The sequence below is a fragment of the Leptosomus discolor genome, chromosome 3, assembly GCF_034619465.1.
Source record: "Leptosomus discolor isolate bLepDis1 chromosome 3, bLepDis1.hap2, whole genome shotgun sequence".
Lineage (NCBI taxonomy): Eukaryota > Metazoa > Chordata > Aves > Leptosomiformes > Leptosomidae > Leptosomus > Leptosomus discolor.
In genome coordinates this window covers 43426524-43446601 of record NC_141393.1, presented here as the reverse complement: position 1 = coordinate 43446601, position 20078 = coordinate 43426524, and positions in this window count along the sequence as shown.

Genomic DNA, 20078 nt, shown 5'->3' with positions numbered 1-20078 from the left:
GCTCCAGCCTGTCGAGTTTATGCTTGGATTTGTATGAAAAGGTGAGAAAGCATTTTCATGAAGAAAGCTTACCAATGGCTACAGGAGAATTCAAGGTTTGAACACCATGTCTACTCCCCATCTCTCTCACTGATTTGCCTTGTGAATTTGGATAAATCAGTTTTGCAAAACAAGGGGGATAAAATAATAACTGGCTACCATAATGTGGAGGTTCCAGGCTTCACTGATCACTTACTGTCTGTCAGATAAATATATGACATTGTGAACGGAAGAGAAAAGTTTTTCAGAGGTGAACAAGTTAATGCTATAAAGCTCTCTGAGAGCCCTGGGTGATTAATTAGCAGGAGAGAAGTAGCAGAACAGGGCAGAGCTGAGAGGAGATTTGTACCTGAGGGCTCTCTACTGGCTGATGAGCAAGCAGATCAGAAAGGCCAGATGTAACCATTACAAATACGATTGTACTTAGAATGTCAGAAATTTCCAAAACAGGCAGAAAGGCCATTGTATTCCAAATAGTGCTCAAATGCCACATCACTTGGGAAGCCCTGCATGTATTCCTCTGATCACGCAGGCACATCAATGGCATCTCTGCTGGATCATGTTTCCTAAGGGGTCTACTTCAGCTCTAGAGCATGCTATTTGCCTTGGACAGCCTTGGGGGGCCAGCAGTTTGCTCTATCAACCCATCAGCAACATACATTCTATGCATCTGCTCCTTGGGGTGGGCTAACTAGTTCTGTGTCTGAATGTACTTTTTCATATCAAGTTCTGGTTGAAAGACTTTCCCTCTGAAGGCATGCAAGTCCAGCGTCCTCTCTGCAACCAGCTTTAGAAGCATGACAGCACACACTGTGGAGAAGAAAACTTCCAGAAGGCACATCGTATAATACAGCACAGGGCAAAGGCACCTAAGCAAGTTCCAGATGTATAAGTGTCAGTCAAAGTGCAGTCTAAGGGAAAGAGTTTAGGGTTACTTCTGCAAGAATGGACTTACCCAAGATGGAAGCCCTAAAGGCAACTATCTTGCCCTAGGTCTGAGGAAAGCTTGTGCCTCAGCCTTCTGCAGCTTAGCCTTCCATGCCTGTCCCTTGCTCTAAACCTCTGACGCTTTGGTACCTGATACCCCTGGCTGTGCTATCTTCCCCTCACAGTCTCTCCTTTAAAGAGTTGCTCCCGTGTATTATCTGTGGTGGCTTCCTTTTTGCTCCGTTCCCAAAGACCAGGTCTATTCTTGGAACGTCCGGCTAGAGTGCTTGTATTGACGTCAAAATTACTCAACAGTTATTGTCAGGAAGGACTTGATTTGCATTTGAATAGGGTGGCTTTTTAATGTCTCAGAAATAAGATGCTGTTGGGGACAATGTCTGGAAAGATTCCCCAAGGTAAATGTAAGGAGGCAAACTGCATGCATGTCTCTTCTTCTAAGGACTTCTCCAATGGAATAACAGTGGGAGAAAAAAAACCTGTGTGGAGTGGGATACTTTGGCTTCTCTCTCTAGAAACCCCCTTCCTGCACTCTGTCCGTAAGGCCTGGCAGGGACAACACAGTGCTGCTCTGTCTTCCTGATGGGGAGGAACTGGGGAGCTGACAGGCCTGTCTTGAAAATACTGTGGCAAATGTGAATCAGTCACTTGTGGATGTTCCTGAGGAGGAGGGGGAACAGGGGTTTAATGGGGATTTTCCTGTTAAATAAGTGACCAGTGTTGTTCTCTCTTTTGCCACAAAGAACCTGGGTTTGGATGCACCTTGGTCAGTCTCCCAGAATGGTCCCCCCAGGTAAAGGGTGGGCTGGGGATCTGGATGTCTGGGTAACAGGATTGCTATACCAACACTCAAACCTGAGACTGTGAAGTCTCCTCAGCCTTTCACATGCCTGAAGAGTCAGTGTTATGCCCCTTGCTGTTTGCTGTGTGCTGATGCCTCAGATGAAATCTCAACACCACAGTCTTGTCTGTGCATGAGTGTTAAGATAGCCAATTATCAACACGTTCAGTGAATCTGATGAATGCAAATTATAACTTAAAGCTTGCTAGCTAAAAGGAATTGCTGCAGGGAAAACAGTAGTAACTCAGCCCATGGGACAGGATTTTAAGCTTTATCAGATTAGGGGGGTTTTTTGTTACACTCATGTCTAGGTTTTACTGCATTCGTATAGCTGGACATCCAGTGCTTTTGTCTAAGTAGAAAGTTTCTTACCAGCTATAAACTGAAGTGCCCCTTCTCCATCTGCAGTAGGGAACTGGGCGCTGTTCTGCTGTTCTGCTGCTACCAGTTCCCTGTGAAGCAGGTTGTCCTTTAATGCAGATATACTCATATGTGGTGAAAGGGAGCATGGGCACATACAGGGCCACATGAATTAATACTGCCTAACTAGTATCCTGGGATTTAGTCTCCCTAGTATTAGAAGTTTCTGACATGTGGAACTCAAATGGATGAGGCTGCTTTTCTGCAGGGTAAGATAAAGATACATTCTGCAACCCAAGAATAGTAGGTGCCTTGTAAGTACCTCTGGCCAACAGAAAGCAGCTTCAGATAGTGCCTGTGTGCAGCCTGAGATGTTACAGGTAGCTTTTCCCAGAAAGCAAGCTACAACCAGAGTGCTGAGCAGCACTTCAGAGCTGCCCTAGGGCTCTGCACCCTCCCCAGATGTCCAGCTCCAGGGTCTCCCTTGCTGGGACTGCCTGGATCACATTGCTGGGGTAACCAGACTTGAAAATTAAAGCTCAGTTTTTCTGTTCCAGCTCTTCCCTGCTCCTCAGCCAGCAAACTTCAGCAGTATACTCACGACAACGAGCCAAGGCCTTATTTTCTCTCATGCTGTTACCAAGAAGGACATGAAGCTTTCCAAGCTCAGGCTGATTGCGTGTTTGTGCTGAACAGTGCCACTGTTTACAGATAAACAAATGACAGTCCCATCCGTGTGCTGTGCACAGAGCGGCGTGGGCTGGGCTGACCTCCTACTGCACCTCCCAGGTCTTCCGCTCGCCCTCCTTTCCACTGCTGGAGGTATTGCTACATCTGTTTTCCCTTCAGAGTGTCTCTGGGGAGGTGAACTTTAAGTCCTGCCTAAATTGTGCAGGACTTGCTGGCAGAGACACTGCTTTGGCCTGTGGTCTAGCCAGACCTGTCAGACAGTGTTCCCAGTCAGCACTGCCCATGAGGACAGAGGGAGGGTGCCCTTGGCAGAGGGAGGACTGTTGCACCCAAAGGGCTGCAGGACTTCCAACTGCAGATGCCAGTGCAGATCCGTGAGGGACACCAAAATCAATGCCACCATTCAATTATCAGGCAAGAGTCAACCAGCCTTGCTCAGAGCAGCTGTTCCTTTCGAAGGCATTCTGGCCCAGACAGGAGGGACAGATGCCACTGGGGCAAGTGGCAGGCAGTGTCCGCACCACCAAAGCAGTGCTCCAAGAAAGAATTCTTCCTCTGGTGCCAGGAGGCAACTAACAGCTTATATGTGATGGAGGTCCCTGCTGTGCCCTGGGAGTGGGCTATCTCCAGCACACCAAGTCACCCAAGTGCCTTTGCTAGCCTTCCCTGTCATCCCTGGGTTGACTACTACTTGACTAGATGCCTTTAACGTAGCTTGATGAGGAAAATCCTTGTGGTAGGGGAATAAGAGCACATCCCCAGCTAAAAGCTTCATGCTCAGCCCAGCTTCCAGGGGAAGGTTTCCAACCTGCTCATGGAGATCACATCTGACTGGCTAGCCTCTGCTCCAGCTTGCAGTATCCCTGCCACCCTGTGAAAAATGCACACAGCTCACTGACCCATCCCACCCTTAATGTCTGTTTTACTAATCCATTTTGCATCAGCAGCTGCAAACGCTGGGCAATGAGACATTGCACAGCTTAGTATATGCCGTGTAGATGGGCAACATTTACTGCTTGCTAAATTGGAGCCTCGTGTTTTATTGCAGGCCAGAGAGCTTCTCATTCCTAACCTCTTCCTGTACTTTTCCTTCGTAGCTGTGTGTCATGTACGTGCAGTGCAGTGCTGTCAGACTAACCACATGCAAAATGTCAGGAGGGGATTTCATTTTGATTTACTCTTTTTAGCAGCAAGATGTAGCTCTGGCTCAGTCTTAGATGTAAGAAGTGAGCGCACCCCACACCAAAGGCAGAACAAGGCATGCTCCACGCTTCCACCACAATTGGTCACAGCAGGTGGATGGTGTGAGCACACTGACTCATGGCTTGAAGCTGGGGATGGGAACTGAGCCTGAATTCAGTTTAGCTCATCCAACTGGGGCCTGGTGGGCCTGACATGACACTACCATGAGGAAGCTGATGCCACTGGGATCTGCGATGGCCCAGACACAGCAGGCTTGAGCGGAAGGTTGTGTTTTTGGGCCCCCAGTGAGGTCCAAAGGGGCATTGCTGGGGGAAGTCCTGCTGCAGTCTGTGCTGTCACTGGCACTGTCAGCGGGGAAGTCCAGGCAGCCAAAGTTCCCACTGACAAGGTCAGCACCTTGTGTGCTGGGACAGCCGAGGAGCCTGACAGGGTGAAAGCAATCAGGATGGTGCTGGAGGAGGGGAAGGCAACAGAAGTGAGCATCAAAGGAGGACCATAAGTGTGCGAGGGATGTTCACTAACATTTCACATGCCCAGGGAGAAACCAAGAGATGCTCCAGTGCCACTGCAGCTGACAATCCCCCGTACATTTCCCAAACAGTATTGCAAATATGAGTTTGGGATTTGAGGGTTTTACTGTAACATGCCAAAGCAAGCAAACTCAGCACATCCCAGAAAATAATACGTTGCACTTTTTTGCTTAAGAAAGTAAAACTAACACCCAGGGGAGAGTTCCAAACACTGCAAGAAATTTTTTGTCTGTGATTTGATAACTCAGTGTTGGCCAGATTACTTGCTTATCCAAAGCCCGAGGCTATTGGCAAGCCAGTGAAATTGTGTGTATTAATCCACCTGAAGATCTTGCTCAATAAAAGTCAGGATCTCAAAGCCTAGTTATTTTCTTACTGACTGCTAGTTTAAATCAGTGAATCTGAACTCACTTGGGTGACATGAATAATGGTTGAATGAAAGGAGAATTAGACAGGAAGGAAAAGAGGAGTCACGTACTGGCCATGCCATTTTATACCAGCTGAACATGACACACTTAACTCTGGAAGTGTGGGATGACCACTCTGTGAAGAAATTAATTTATATAACAGTGGAGAGCAGTTTGTAGACTTTCAAATATCTTCTGGTCCCATCGCCAAAAGCACACACTGAAGACTGGATTCTTCAAATGTTGCCTGAGGTCGAAACCAGGTGCTGGGTGTCTGCCCTAGTGGCTCTTCACCAGCACTTTGTACTGTCAAGCCCCAGGCTATTGCTTTTCTTTCTGCAGCACAGCTTAGAGCAGGGATTCCCTTGGATGGTCTTTTTGGCTAACCAATGTCTTAGATGATGCTAGTATTTTAACTTTCCAAATTCATGAGGAAGGCTAGCAAGTGATTTCTTATGAGCAAAAACAATGAGTGATTTCCTCCATCCTGTGCTCTCTTTGATGAATGTTTTTTAAAATGTGGACAGCGTCTGATCTTTCAGGTCAAAATTCAGCCTACTTTTCCTTTAACTTTGCCCCAGTCACTCCTTTGCTGCCCACAAGAAGCAAACTCTGCAAAATTCTGAAAGGCAGCTGGTCACGTGTCACATTTGGCCTTTCTCAGCGATGCTGACTACGGCAGCATTCTCTCAAAATTCTGGACTTTTCTCCAGCTACACTGAAAGGTGCAATGGATCTACTGGTGAATTCACCATTACAAACTTTGAAACAGGCCTTCAACTACTGCATTTAATTTTTTAACTTGCATCTGCCACCTCTTTACTTACAAGGCAAGCCATTTTTCAGACACTAGTCCTTTTGCACTTGTATGCTTAGTGCCTCTTGGGCATGCGCTCCCTACCTCTTTTTCTGACTTTATGGTATTATTAGTGTCTCTCCTTGTTCATTATTAGTGAGTCACTGTAAACATTTCTGCTAGAACCGAAACTGGATGAAAATATTCTGAAAAATGTTTCTTTTGCATATGTGCAAATGATGATCCATTAAAAATAAAGATTTGGAGAGCTGTTTGAGTTCCTGGATACTCTATGGGCTAGATTTCTCAAGTCGCTGATGAAAAACTATAAAACCTACATCTGTTTTACCTAACTGGGAGGTGATTTTTAAGTTCCTGGGTCCATGCAGCCCAGGTGCTCTGGACTGTGCTGACCTGCTCCCCTCTGCCATGGTCTGCTTTTGGCAGCACAAGACAAGCTGGGCTGTGTCCAGCACTGCCCGCAGTTGCTCCCTGCATCTGAGGGATGAGGAGCCCAGGGCATGCTTTGACCCACTCAAGCCCTTCAGTTTCTCCAGTTGCATGTAGACTTTTCTCAGATTAGTAAATGGGCTAGTGGTTGAGAGGTTGGTGCATTCACCAGAGATAACCTCATGCAAGGACATGAACCCAAATCTCAGTCCCACATACATATCTGTTCTCGTTTTTGTGTTGAGGCAAGAGAAAGGAAAGAAGGAATTGGATTCTTTCTCGTTATGTTTTTCCAAAGGTCTCATCTTTGTGCTGACACAAATAGGAATAACAGCATTTTTTTGAAATCTCAGATATTTTCACAGGAATGTGAAAAAACCTGCTTTTGTCTGTCTCCAGTTCACACCTTACCAGTGGGAAAATGGTATTACTATCAGCTTCCTCAGCAGAGAATTAAATTTCTGTAATGGCATTTTCTGTGAGGGTCTCTTGTCACCTCTTGCACTGGTATTGCTTTACTCTCTTCTTTGAATAGGCATTTTCCTACCTCTTTTTCCTGAGTGCTCCTCCTAAGGCTTGCTGTTTGATTTCTTTCCTTACATTCACGGAGTCCTCTGTATTTTTAGTCATCTCTTCTTTACCTTTGCTTCTCGGGAAACCACCTAGACTTACAAAGCTGTTGCTGATACTGTCATTCAGGAGGGAGTGTGTCACATGCTGGCTTCTTGCTGACTTCTTGAAGTGGCTTTCTGTCTTGCAGCAGCTGAAAATTGATATTTAGTGTGACTCAAAATTATCATCCCAATGTCCTGTCTATTATCCTTTTGCTGGCAGTTTTCCTGAAGATTTGAAGTGTTTAGTTTCACTTAAATTTCATCTCCAGTTTTACTGTATGGAAACTGCAGACACTTCTGAACCCAACTGACTGTGAGCTCTGAAAACCTGGAGAGCTGATGTAAATCTATTCCAGTACATGAATGACTGATCTGAGTCCTGCCCACTCCATCTGGAGAACTACAGCATAACCCTACTTTAGGGGTGCATTTGGGGAAAAGAGTGCTTGACAAGTTGTGATGCTCCTTCCAGACATACCTCTCCCAGATCTCCAAGTCTGTTGTTCCAGGTTGCTCTTAACATCTTCAGCTTTGTAATTTGTGTCCCTATTACTGAGCAGATGTCCTGCTTAGGAATATTATCATTCAGGCTGTGCATCAGGCTGTAGGGTTAGTTTCTGAGCTTATTCTCAGAGCAGGCTTCCAGTGTGCCATGTGCAAAATGGCCATTTTCTTGAAACCTCTAGGAAACTTAGCCCAGAGTAACCCGATACAAGTTAGCTCCACATCCATGATCAGCTTGGTGCCTTGGAAACCCAAATAAATGCTGATCCTTAGGCATGGTGACTGTCTTACCTCCCAATAAATTCTGGCTTTCTCATTTTTTGTCACGTTGACATAAATTTACTTGTGCGATATCAAGATCTGATGCTTTCACTTCTGACTCCGCTGAATGATCAAGGTCTGAATGGGAATCGAGACCCCACCAAAGTCCTCTCCATCCTTACAGGAGGTTGTTAGAGGTAGGGGCTGAGCCCCACACCAGGGGCCTCATTCTCCAGGAACCACCACCACCGGAGGCCCTGCAAGAGCGCAGTGTGCCCGAAAACACTCGTAGGAATAGAAAGCCCACCCGTGATGCTGCAAATGCAACACTTTGGAGAATTCAGCACCTCAACAGTTAACACTGCACGTACAGTTCACAACCCCCCTGATGCCTTCCAAGTGTGGCTAATCACTCACAACCCTCCCCAGCCCTCCCGCCATTGACCATGCTCTTTATAGCTCTACTAGAGCGTGTTCAAGTTTCTGTCAGAACCAGAAACATGCCGCACGCTGCTCTAATCCCTTTAGCAGTGCACAGACTCATTTAGCTCTCCAATAAAAGGGTGAGTGCCACCCCTGAACTTCTCTAATTCGTCACAGTCAACAGGATTTTTTCCCTCTCTTTCACAGCACAGCAGTAACTTAACAAGCCTTTGATGCACCGGCTGGTCCCTGTCGCATCTACGGGCTGATGAAAGTGCTGAGGGCAGCAGCCGACAAGGGATGCTCAGCTACAGAGTGAAAACAAGCTTCCCTCTTAGCTGTCCCCATCATCCCACAGCAGAGGGAGAAAAGGAGGGGTGAGGAGGAGATCTTTCCCAAACTGCCTCATATCACCCCTCCAGGCTTCCCCTAAATGCAGGTTGGGTGCTTCTGTATCCTGCAAGGCATTCTCTGGCAGCATGGTGGGGAGTAAAATGTCCTCGGTCTGGTTCTGTCATCCTGGCAAAGCAGAAGGGCCTGGGACTCCCCAGGTCATCACTGTTAGGTTTACGATTTGTAAATGCTTAGACAGATGGGCCTGGCTAGTTCCACAGAAATGCCATACAGGATACAGCAGGGGCCCTGCTGAGCAACATATTTTTTCCTCTGTGCCTTGCAAATCGCAGCCAGCAGTGAGTACGAGCAGGTTTTTTTCCTCCTGTGTTTAGGAAATCTCTCTGCCACTGCTGGTGAAGAAGGAAGAGCTGATTGTGCTCTGAGTGTCAGCATGAAGGTGCATGCTCAGCTTGGAGCCGCTACTGAGGCACACGAAATAACACAGCTCATAAACTCAGCCAGCGAGACCCTCATGTTCAGGGAGGGCACAGTGATCCCAAGCAGATCCTGAAAGTGGAAGGGGACTGTGGGCTCATTCTGCCCAAAGCCCTGCAATAGGTCCCATCCTTTGCAGGTGTGTTTGTGGGAACACATGCTCATCAGCTTTGGTTAACGGATGGGGTGTCTGGGAGGCCAGGACTAGGTTTTATGAGGCTGTGCCTGGAGCCCCATCTGTGCTACTCCCACCAGTCCTGTTGACCCTCATCAGCTGCCCGTCTTTGCCATCCTCTTTCTGCCTGGCAAACCCTTCAGGCTCATCTAACTTCCTTCACCTGCCCATGAGCCTCAGTGGCTTTAGGGAGAAGACAGAAGGTCTCAAGAACAAATTGCCCTGTGGGTTAGGGGGAGAGAGCAGAAAAAGCGAGAACAGAAACCTCCCTGGATGAAGTTGCTTCTCCAGGTGCACGCAGATGTGCAACCCCTGGGTGGCTGGCTGGGGTGCCCACGGCCCAGCTGGGTAGCAGCCTGCCCAGGAGAAGGGCAGTGGCCACAGGCCAGGCTGCTCCCTGCTAACCTAGGTCACACAGACCTGCATCTCTCACTACCAGTATCTGGGCCACAGAGGACCTCAGGTTGTGTGTATGCGGCAACATGCACTTGCTTAGCTCTGTTTGTGGTCACTTGCCCAAGTAAGTGTGTGAGCAACACTACGGCATGTCCCTGTGGGATACCACTTTGGTACTCCTATCAGTCCATGTAAACACATGTAAACACACACTCTTTACTGCATCGAGGTATGGCTGTTAGGTTTTAACCCACCCATGCCAGGTCTTGGCTTGCTATGGAGTCACTCCAGGGGTGTTTGGTGCTCCTCACAAATTACAGTGGCAATGGGGGCCACCTCTTGCTCTGCAAGTGCCATGGCCCTGCTTGTGCGTGTGTGCATCTGCGTGTTGTGTGCATAGATGAGTCACAGGAGTGTCTGTGAGCCCGTTGGGGTGTGCACCGAGAGGCTGTGCAGCACCCAGGAACCAGGCCAAGTGTGGCTTAGAGGACACACACTGGTTTCTCAGAAACAGCGATGCAAGTTCCACTTTCAAGCACTGTAGAGTCATTTTGTGGGTCTAGAAAGGGTTGTTTACATACACACTACATTTATTAAATACACATACAGTTTAACACCAGTCGGGATGGCTCTTTTCCTTTCAGGATGGTGACCCTGTTCTAGGGAAACTGATGAAACCTACATGAGGGAGATCTGAGTCATGAGAACTTCTCATGGAAACTTACTTCCTGGACTCCTTTTTGCTGTGCACTGAGCATAGAAGATGAACTAAGGCATGGTGGAGGGAAGCTGCAATAGCATGAGATCTCTGGAGCACAATAAGCAGTTTTCATTCCTATAAAACATGTGGTCTTTCAGTATCTATAGTCTTTCCTGCTTCTTATTTCTCGCCTTTGCTCTCCTCACTCCCAGCCCTGCTCAGGGAGAAGCCTGTGGTCTTTGGTCACACATCCATTCAGTAACTTGCAAGGTCCCATCATTTATAATTCTTAGACACACAAGCTGCCACTTTCACATACGGAAATTCCCAAAGGTCAGAGAAGGGAAATGGTTAATTCCTTTTATTCAATGCCTAACCTCCCCCCTCATCCCCCACTTCCCACCCCCACCCTGTGTGAACAGGAAGCTTGAAAAGGAAAAGCTTTCTGAATCCAGCAGCTGGGAATGGAGGAATCCTGGAACTTTATGCTGCAGAAGCTCAGAGACAACAATAAAGGTTTCCCCCCCATCCAAAGAGCGAGTATATATATATGTATATATAAAAGGAGTTATCTCTTCAAACAAACACATGGGGGATGGGAGGGGTCAAAATCCCAGCAGGCAAGTGCTGAATTGGCTAAAGCTCTAGCGAGCTCAGGAGACCTGACTGTATCACAAGCCCAGTAAATGGGAGACCCTAGGGAGAAGCCTGGCCAAGTGATGCTCATACAGGTGCGACTTGCATCTTGGTCACGTCTTGTTTGCATTGCTGAGAGACATGAGTCCAAAAAAACTCTCTTTCAAATGCTAAGTGACATGGAGTGGACCTGAATGTAACTGCTGGGATGTTGCGTTCCTTATAAGAGAAGCCCCGGACACCAGCTTGCATGTCTTTCAGGTGAGGAAATCAGGATGACCGAAATCTGAGCTACCTTTGGATTTTTACCAACTTGAGTAGGAAGATGAAGATAGGATGATTTGCTTAGAAAGTACCAGAGTGCCTGCCAGGACTAACGGGAAGCCAGACTCGTGCCCCAAGGAGTTTACTCGCTAATCGAAAGCAGGAGCCTGTTAAAATAACTTTTCGAGAGTCTGGCACTACAGAGAACATGCCTATGCTTTTGACACTGTGGTAGAGATTCTTAGAGATCCTTATGGAGGGTGTTAGGATGCCACAAAGTTTCAATGAGTAATGTGAACAATCGTCTGAGGGGCAAAGATAACAAGCTCAGTCACGTACTCTGCACTGAGGGTGAAAGAAGAGTGAATTTGGCATGAATAAGGATTTGGAAAATATACTTCCACTTTCAGTGCACGTAGCCCCAAATCAAAGGTCTTTGAGCCCGATGGTCAAAAGGAGCTGCTAAAGTTATTCCTGTGCCCTCTCTGTTAGTGTCCACGCACACTTGCCCATATGCAATCAGGAGCACACCTCAAGCAGGATTTGAGACCAACCTCCAGCTTTACAGGAGTGCAGAAGCTTTCGGGGGAGTTTCACCCTGCGAAGACAGAATCTGCTGCTGTGACAGACCTGCTGCAGCATGCAGTGAACCCGGGCACCATGTACCTTAAGCCAATGTAAACATGATCAGCTGTAGGTCTTATTTCAGAGACTAGATTGAGGCGCTCTCAGATTCTGCAGCCTGCCAGCAGAGTGATGCAAGTAGGAGAAACATAGCCTGGCAGCTTTATCAAAATTAATTACTGCTTAAAAAGCCTCCTCTAGGCTAGCTGGGATGAGCGCTATCAGTTACATGGCAACAGGAGAGGCAGGGACCTTGCGTTTTATTTCCCTGCTGATCCCTTGAACAAACTGTGTCACAGCTCCATGGGGGTGTGAAGACCTGAGGGCTCCTTGGAGGAAAGAGGTACCTGGAGCAATGCCATTCCACAAACCGGAGGGCACAATACCCACCCAAGGGTTGCCCTCCTGTTCACAGCACTTTGCTGTTTCACTTTTCAAGACCTCAGGAAAATGAGGGGTATAAAAACTACTTTTCTTCAACCTTCATGAAGTGTACAGTAGCAAATAGCAAGCTGTTCTGTGATCCTGTTATTCTAGGTAGATGCATGCAACCATTGCCACCAGCGGCACTTAAAGGTAGTGACAACTTTGTCCTGTGAACGGCAAAGTCGTGCCACTCCCACTTCTATGAAGGGCTTCTGCAACTGGAGGAGGCAATGGTAAATAAAAGAATGATCCAGTGGCAGGGTTATACCATCCCTCCACATTTGTAAACCTAAATCACCTTCTGAGAGACCCAAAGCTATGTTTGCACTCACAGTGCTTACAGTGAAATTCATCGCAGCCTTCAGTTATTCACCGTTTCGAACCTTTGGATATTCTCTCTTTACAAATTAGGAGCTCGCATCTGCGTTACTTGAATGTTGCCCCTGCCAGGATGTGATCAAACAATCAGACTCTCAGACCTGCTGTGTCCCAGGAGAGCCTACCCCGGACTCTCCTATGGGCCATGCCAGACAGCCCCGATGCCATCCCTCCCACCACTGACGAAGTGGAAAGGGGCACTGGCAGTGCCTGCTCCCCTCCAGCATGCCCCAGTTGGGGTGGCCCCAGGGACTGTGGCCAGATGGCATAGCTTAGAGCAATCCCACCCCAGCCCCAAGGCACTACTGGCACCACATCAGCCCAGGATCAGACCACAGCAAGTCCCCTGCTCTGCAAGAGCTGTCAGGCTGGGAACCGGGAGTGCATTTTACCTGGCTGCAGACTCCCCAGTGCAGAAATGTCTCAGGGCGTTCTCCTCACCACAGCTGTAATGCCATTTACTTGTTTCCCTCACACAAAACCCTCAATGACGCGGCCCCGTGGTTAATGGGGCTGCATGCTCTCCCATCCCCTTGCCCAGTGCATTGTTTTCTGAACCATCCACTGGCACTGGGTCCATCCATCCATCTGCAGCTTTAGGATCCACAAATCTCTGAGGGCAGGCAGCGTCCTGCTGTGTTTAAAGGGGAAGTAGTAAATGCTGCCTGAGTCACTGTGGATGTAAATACCACATCATATTTGACAACTGCTCTAAGGCAAGGCTTCATTAGTAGTATTTTGCGATCTGACTTCAGGGACCGCTTTCTGAAGTTTTCCCTTTTTTTTCTCTTTTTTTTTTTTTCCCCACTCTCTTGTTTGTAACATCCCCTTTGAACTTGTGACAATAAAATTTCCTTCCCCACTGATTTAGTCCTTTTCCACTTGGCACGCATGGACATTTTCCCTGCTGTTTCTATGGAACCGAAGCCCCCATGAGTCCCTTTTGTTTACTTCCTTGCAAGTAGCCGAGCATCATTGGTGAGGTCAGAGGGAAGGTGCATGGATCTGGGAATAGTAAGAGCAATGCTGCCAACACCAGTAGGCTGTAAAATTAACCTGCCTTGACACCTATCCCATTTTCGGGCTCTCACTTTAAAGATGCTGGGGTTTATATGTTTCCACCCGCCACCATACTTCCTGATTTCAGCTGGCACCCGAAATGAAAGTACCAAAATACTATGAGAAAGTTGTAACATTTGTGCAGTAGCTAAGCCAGTGAAGGTAATGATGATAATATGCCTCACTTCAGGAACAGGTCTGATACCTTTGGGAGACAGGACTCCTATTGTGCTCTCTCTGACACAGCATTGTGGCACTGGCTGGGTATGCTGGGTCAGCTCCTGCCTGTCTCACCACCATCATCACTCCACTGGGGCTCACCGAGCCTGGGGACCGGGAAAGCAGCTCACACCACCTTCACATCCAGCCAATTATTTGGGTTGTGGGAAGGGGGGAGATTAAATGGAGATGTTTTTCTGAAGCATCACTGGACATTGCTGGAGAGGGTGTATTGGATTTTTGGAGCAAGTGATTTGATTCCATGTTGCAGATATTCTGCTTCTAAAGGATCTTCCCTCTGCACAGCTGGTGCAACCCGTGTGACACGGGGCAGGAGCCTCAGGACTCGGCACAGATCAATGCTGCTGGCTGAGCAACAGCAGTCACTGAACTACTGGGTTAAGCTTGATCAATTTTGTCCTCAGATTCATCCAGGAAAGATTCCCAACTAGAATAGTCCAAACAGGATGAAGGAGGAAACGCGTCATTTCAAACCACTTCTGCCATCTGAAACGTTCTGTAAACCCATCTCAGACTGGATGCTGGGAAAGTGTTGAATAGTCAAGTGGGTCTCAGTAAAACAGGTGAAGTGAAATCTGCTCATAGCAGCCTGCAAGGACTCGGTTTCTCCACTGCCCTACCAGGTGGCTGCACAATACCCTGCGATTAGCACCCACCAACCATCCCAGGGCCTGCTGGCTGTGGGGACAGGTGACTGTGGTTATCAGGGGATCCTTCACATCAGCTTGGCTCCTCTTACACGGGAAGGTCTTTTTTAAACTTTCAAGGGGGGTTGTATGTGGTGTTTCATTGTCTCCCTGTTTGCAGTGTCGAACAATGGAGTGGTGCATGGTTTGCAAACCTGCAAGCAGAGGAAGCTGTTGTACCTGGCTAGTTTTAACCGCTGCTATAATTTTTACAGTGTCCTCTTAGCTTTTAGCCCTATTGCCCTCATTCTCCCCCTCACACACACCCCACACCACATCCCTACCTGCCTTGAAGGCCACCGAGATAGGCCTGTGCCAATGGGAGTCTGGTCCCATACATTTGGGACATCTCCCCCTCTCAGATCAGCATAAATGAGAAGCAGCTTGGCTGAAATTAATGGCCCTGGTATAAGAATGCTGTGAGGAAGATGGTGACTAGCATAAAGGTCCCTGTGCTACGTTTCCTCCACAGACCAAACCAGGCTGGGAAGTGCTGTCTCCCGGGAGGGAGCTGGGATGGGGAGGAGAGGTGCTGCCACTGCCAGGCTGGGTCCCTGCCTACAGAAGCAGCCTGGCATGGTGCCAGTTTGTCTCCACCGAGGACATTGCCTGGCCTTTTGAATTTGTGTTCCATTTGAACTATCTGTATGTTTTGCAAAATACAGTGAAGAAAGCTAAATAGAAAGTTTCCCTTTGAAAACATTTCTTTTTGTATTCTTTCTCAACTCCAGCTCAGGCTCTCCTGTCTCTCCCTTCATCCTCATTTTTTAAAGTGAAGGGAAAGAGAACATCCTCCACCCTTCTGATTGCAGTGTTGATAAACACTTTTCATTGAAAATCACCTTAGAAATAGACAGTGGTTCGGACAATAAAAAAACCCAAACCCTTATTGTCATGTATTGTCCTGTTGCCACTGAACCTCTGTTTTCCAGGGAAGAAATAGACATGTACAGAAACCCCGGTGATTGTTCTTCAACTTTGCTCCAGGGACTTTTTGGCTGCAGCCACCCATCGCAGGCAAACTCCCCTTCCCACCACCCTCGGGAAGATCCTGAAGGTGTGCAGTGGATGGACTTGCCAAGGACAGCCATACCAGTGTCACTTTGTGTTTACAGCCAGCATAAAGAAGGGCAGCTTGCAGGGAAATGTCCAGTCTACATCTACAGTAAGGCAGAAGCAGAGGCATATGTTGTGTGTAAACCAACCTCAATGCAGAAGCAGGTATCCAGGAAACTTGTGGTGACTTTGGTTCTTCTGAACCCCGGCTTTGCAGCTGCTAAAGGGACAGAGCATCATCCCGCCATGCGCCAGGGCTGAAGGTTTCCCTTCTCCTTGATGAAGACCTGATTGTACTGCTGTCTATAGCCAAGAGCAAGGTGTGCCGGCAAGATGCTGCTACACGCTGATCTCCTCTGCCCAGGGGGGCTCAGTGTCATGGAGAGGGATCCCAAACCTCCCAAAGTGTCTCTCCAAGTTGGTACTTGCAGCCTGGGTCACGAGGCTGCTTAGCTTTCAGAGAGCGGTACCCCCACCAGGGCTGCAAAAATTGAATTTACTCATGCAGGCCTCAGTCCTAATCACAAGTGTCTGGGCAGTGTCCTCCACAGGGGCACAGATGGTAGACGTGGTACAGGAGCCCTTCCTCCCACAACCTGTGGGCACAAGAAGGGATGAAGAATTAAATTCCCCCCTCTGAAAGAAGATAAAGTGAACTTGGGAGAGCCCCTGTTGCACACACCTAAACGGTCCTAGAAGTGGAATTAATTTACTCAGGAATAACAGTCCAGTGTTTTGGCCTTAATGTTGTCAGCCTGGCCTAAAGCTAGGATGCTCAGATGTAACACGCTGCCAGGCTCCTCATCCCATGGTCAAGTATCACACTGCTGAAAACCAGTAAGGAAAATGCAAGGAATAAAAGCTCTATCAACCGTCACTGTGGCTGAGGTAGATGAAAAGATAACAGAGCAAGGCAAGGAGTGAAAGATTATCACTGAAATGTAACCTCCAGCAGATCTTGCATACTACACCCATGCACAGCGACTCAGTTGGACACAAACTGTGAGGTGTCAAGTTTGGCCAGATTAACTTCAGAAAAGCACAATATTCGGTATCTTGAAGATTAAAGCGGTTTGGTGATGGAAATAGGAAGCTGGTAAAGAACTGACTAATCATGTTGCTTTGTATTAGCTCTTGCAAGAATACAGCAATGAAAGACTTTTCACTTCCTGAGTTCCTCAATATACTTCCTCTTACCTAATTTCTTTGTTATGTGAATACAGTTTCTGTTCCCATGAACAAGAAGGATGCGTTGTTTTGGTTTCCAAACATTGTTTGGAATCTTGGTTTACAGTTTTATCAGTAATTACATTCAGGTCTGGCTGTTGTGAGATGGAAATTATTCTTATTTTTCTCATCATAGTCCTCAAATTCCTACCTGCTGGGTAGGGTGGGACAGGAGGAACAATGTTGGCATTGTCCAGGTGCTTTTGGAGTGTAAGGTTTATTTTTAGAAATGACGTCGCTATTTACAGACCTAAATCCAAGTGACTTTCTCAAATGATTAAGACCAGATCCTCAAAGACAGTCAGATGTTTCATTTCAAGAGAAATCAAGGGGATTACACACTTACATTTCTTTTAAAATGGTTGGACCTAAGTCCCTCTTGAGTACAGAGCACGAACTCTAAATCACATAGGCACTTTTGCAAGCAGAACTTGAGAAGCCTGATGCTGATCTCTGTTGTATCGGCGTAAGGCCAGAGTAAGCGCAGCAAGAGGCTGGACCAGAGGTAAGGCTGAAGGGAGGAAGTCCAACAGCTTGTTTGTGTTCTCCGGAAGGCGAGCATAACTCACTAAACAAACGTCAGGAGGCGTCACATCCTGCTCTCCTTGAATCCAGAGGGGAATTAACCTGAGAAGAAACTCATGTCAGAGATGAAACACAGGAGGCTGAATTTTGAGAATATAAATGGACAACTGAGTGCATAAAGACAGACAAAAACATCCAGGAGCTGTTGCATTGGGGTTTACCCCTTGCAAACTGTGTGACTGAGTGTTCATGTCTCTTCTTTGCACAGGAGAACATGCACACACCTCAAAGGGTCACAGATGCCCACTCATCTTTACAAATGAGCTTCCCTCACAGGGCTCCTTGGAAAACAGACTGTCTAAATCCCTGAAGCAACCAGCCGCTGGAATTACAGCATGTGTGTCTGAACCACCCTGTCTTCTGCTCGGAGCCCCTTCCATACCTTTGGTTCTCCTGTGCATGTGCACCTGCCATGCCATCACCATTTCCCAAACGCCTTTGCACCTGCAGTGGCTTTCTTGCAGCTATTAGTCCTTTGCACTGCATGACACGTGGCCCCAGTGAGAGCAGGGTGGCAGCCTGCCGTGGGATGGCTGCTGCTGTAGGGCTGCTGTGCAGGTGCAATGCTCAGAAGGAGAAGCAGCAGCAGGGCCGAGTGGGAAACCCACCTCCACACCACACCACATCACAGGCAAGAGCACGCCAGCCTGGGGAACAAGGGGACCACTGTCATCCCCACAGCCATCCCCACTCCTAGGGACCTGCAGGGAAGAGGATCAAAAATATTGCACCTATTTCTTTTTTCCACCACAGCTGAAGCAGAAATAGCTTGTGGAAGGGTCCCAGGTTCCCTCAAGACCATCATCTGGTTGGTGCTGGGTCCCAGGTGGAACTGCAGCTGGAGGAAGAGCGTGGGAAATGCAGAGAGGTTGACTGCTGTGGGCAATGCAGGTGGGGGCTGAGACCTGGGGCTGATCTTGGTCCCTTGCCCTAATGCTGGCTACTCTACAGGACTAGTTTTGTGTTGTTACTTTGATGGTTTCACAGAAGCCCATGTGTTGGAGAGAGGGGTGGCTCCCCAGGGGCTGTAGGATAAAGGATGGGTATAGAAGACAGACAATCTGTTTTCTGGTTATCCTTAATCCAGTCTAACTCCAGGCTGCCATCTGACCTGGTGATCTCCTGCATTGTACATAAGGGTCTTGCTATGGCAGGTGATTCAGATTGGCTTGTTGATCCATCAGAAAAGTAATTTACCAAAACAAGAAAAAAATTCTGTGGGTTCTTTCTGTAGTCTCCAGGATTGCAACTTCCAGTGCAAGGGAGGTGCCAGGAATGTATGGCTAGGAGCAGGCAGGAAGAGCAAGACTACTCTTTCACCAGCAGCCCATGGTCAGATCAGATTAAGCCTAAATGGGAAACTGCACCCTGAGGGTCAGCAGATATTATTCTTGGTCATTGCGCAGCCCGAGTCCTCATTGTTTGTGTCTATTTTGCATGGGTGTAACAGTACTGGTACTAACACCGTTACTTCTGTGACATCTCTACAGGTCTTGGAGACAAGCAGAGCTTCACTGGTTTAAAAGCATGTTGTCTTTCTAAAGTCTGAGCTTTAGCTCTGAGCTGTGTACAGGATAGGCCATGGACAGAGCCAACATGATCTAGCTGAATTAAGCCAGCCAGAAGAAGCAAACATTCTAAAAGAATCACCTCCAATAAATAAAAGGATAAGTTTGAAAGAAGGAAATCTTGTGAGCATCGATAAGGAAACGAGAGCTCCAGGGGTAAAATAATCAGGAATATCCTTCAGCAAATTACAGCACCTGCCCTTTATCTACAGATCCTACAGTTGGTGTTATTCAGGTCATGATGCGCTGCCAATTCTCTACATAAGACCAAAAAGGTGAACCGTCAGGATGAACTGGGAAACCACCCTGTCTGTCTTCAACTCTGGCTGACATCACAGGTAATGATTTATTCTCATTTCTATGTATTTCATGTCCACCTGATCAATATTTCCAACAATAAAAGCCTGAAGAGGAATTTCAGTAATAAAGCAGTCAGATAATAGAGTAGGGGTTAGAGTCCCCGCTTACTGACCAGTCCCAGAGTGTTTGCTGGTGGAAGGGAGGTGCCGATAACCTGGGCAGATATTCAGGCTTCCGTTTGTTTTGCTGCCCCACTTAATCCTCGCAGTGGCTGAAGCCAGCAATGCTTCAGTTAGATTAATGAGCCAAACTAAAACAAACCCACAGGCTTCAAGTACTCACTCTCCTGTTTAACACTGTGAGGTCCACTACCAAGAACAGCAGAGTTCAAATACAGTGCACCATTAGGAAACCCCTTTTTTGCTCTTTCAGTTTTTCCTCAGTGATGAAATACTAGTGAGAAGCTGTGACTCGAAGGCCTGGTCATGGAAGCCTGTGTCTCTGCTTGGGTCAGGCAAGGAAGGGGCTGAGTTTATTCATTTTTTTCCCTGCTGCCACCACCACCATCTCTGTTCCCAGCTAAGGGGAGGTGAGAAGTGCGCAGCAACTCAGCTGGCTTCAGGGAGCAACCCAGGGCAGAAAAGCATCATCTTGGACTTAAGACGAAGAGAAAATATTTCTTTAGGTTTTTCATTTTGAAGTAGCTGTTGCTGTTCACTCATGACAGTTAAAGATTTTCTCTGCATTTTGTTTATGGTATATTAAGGGGACCAAATCTCCCCTTCCTGTGTTTCTCAGAGATTCTTCCTGGATATTTTAGGAAATCACGGCATTGAAGACTCATGAAGCAGAAAGCTGAGTTGC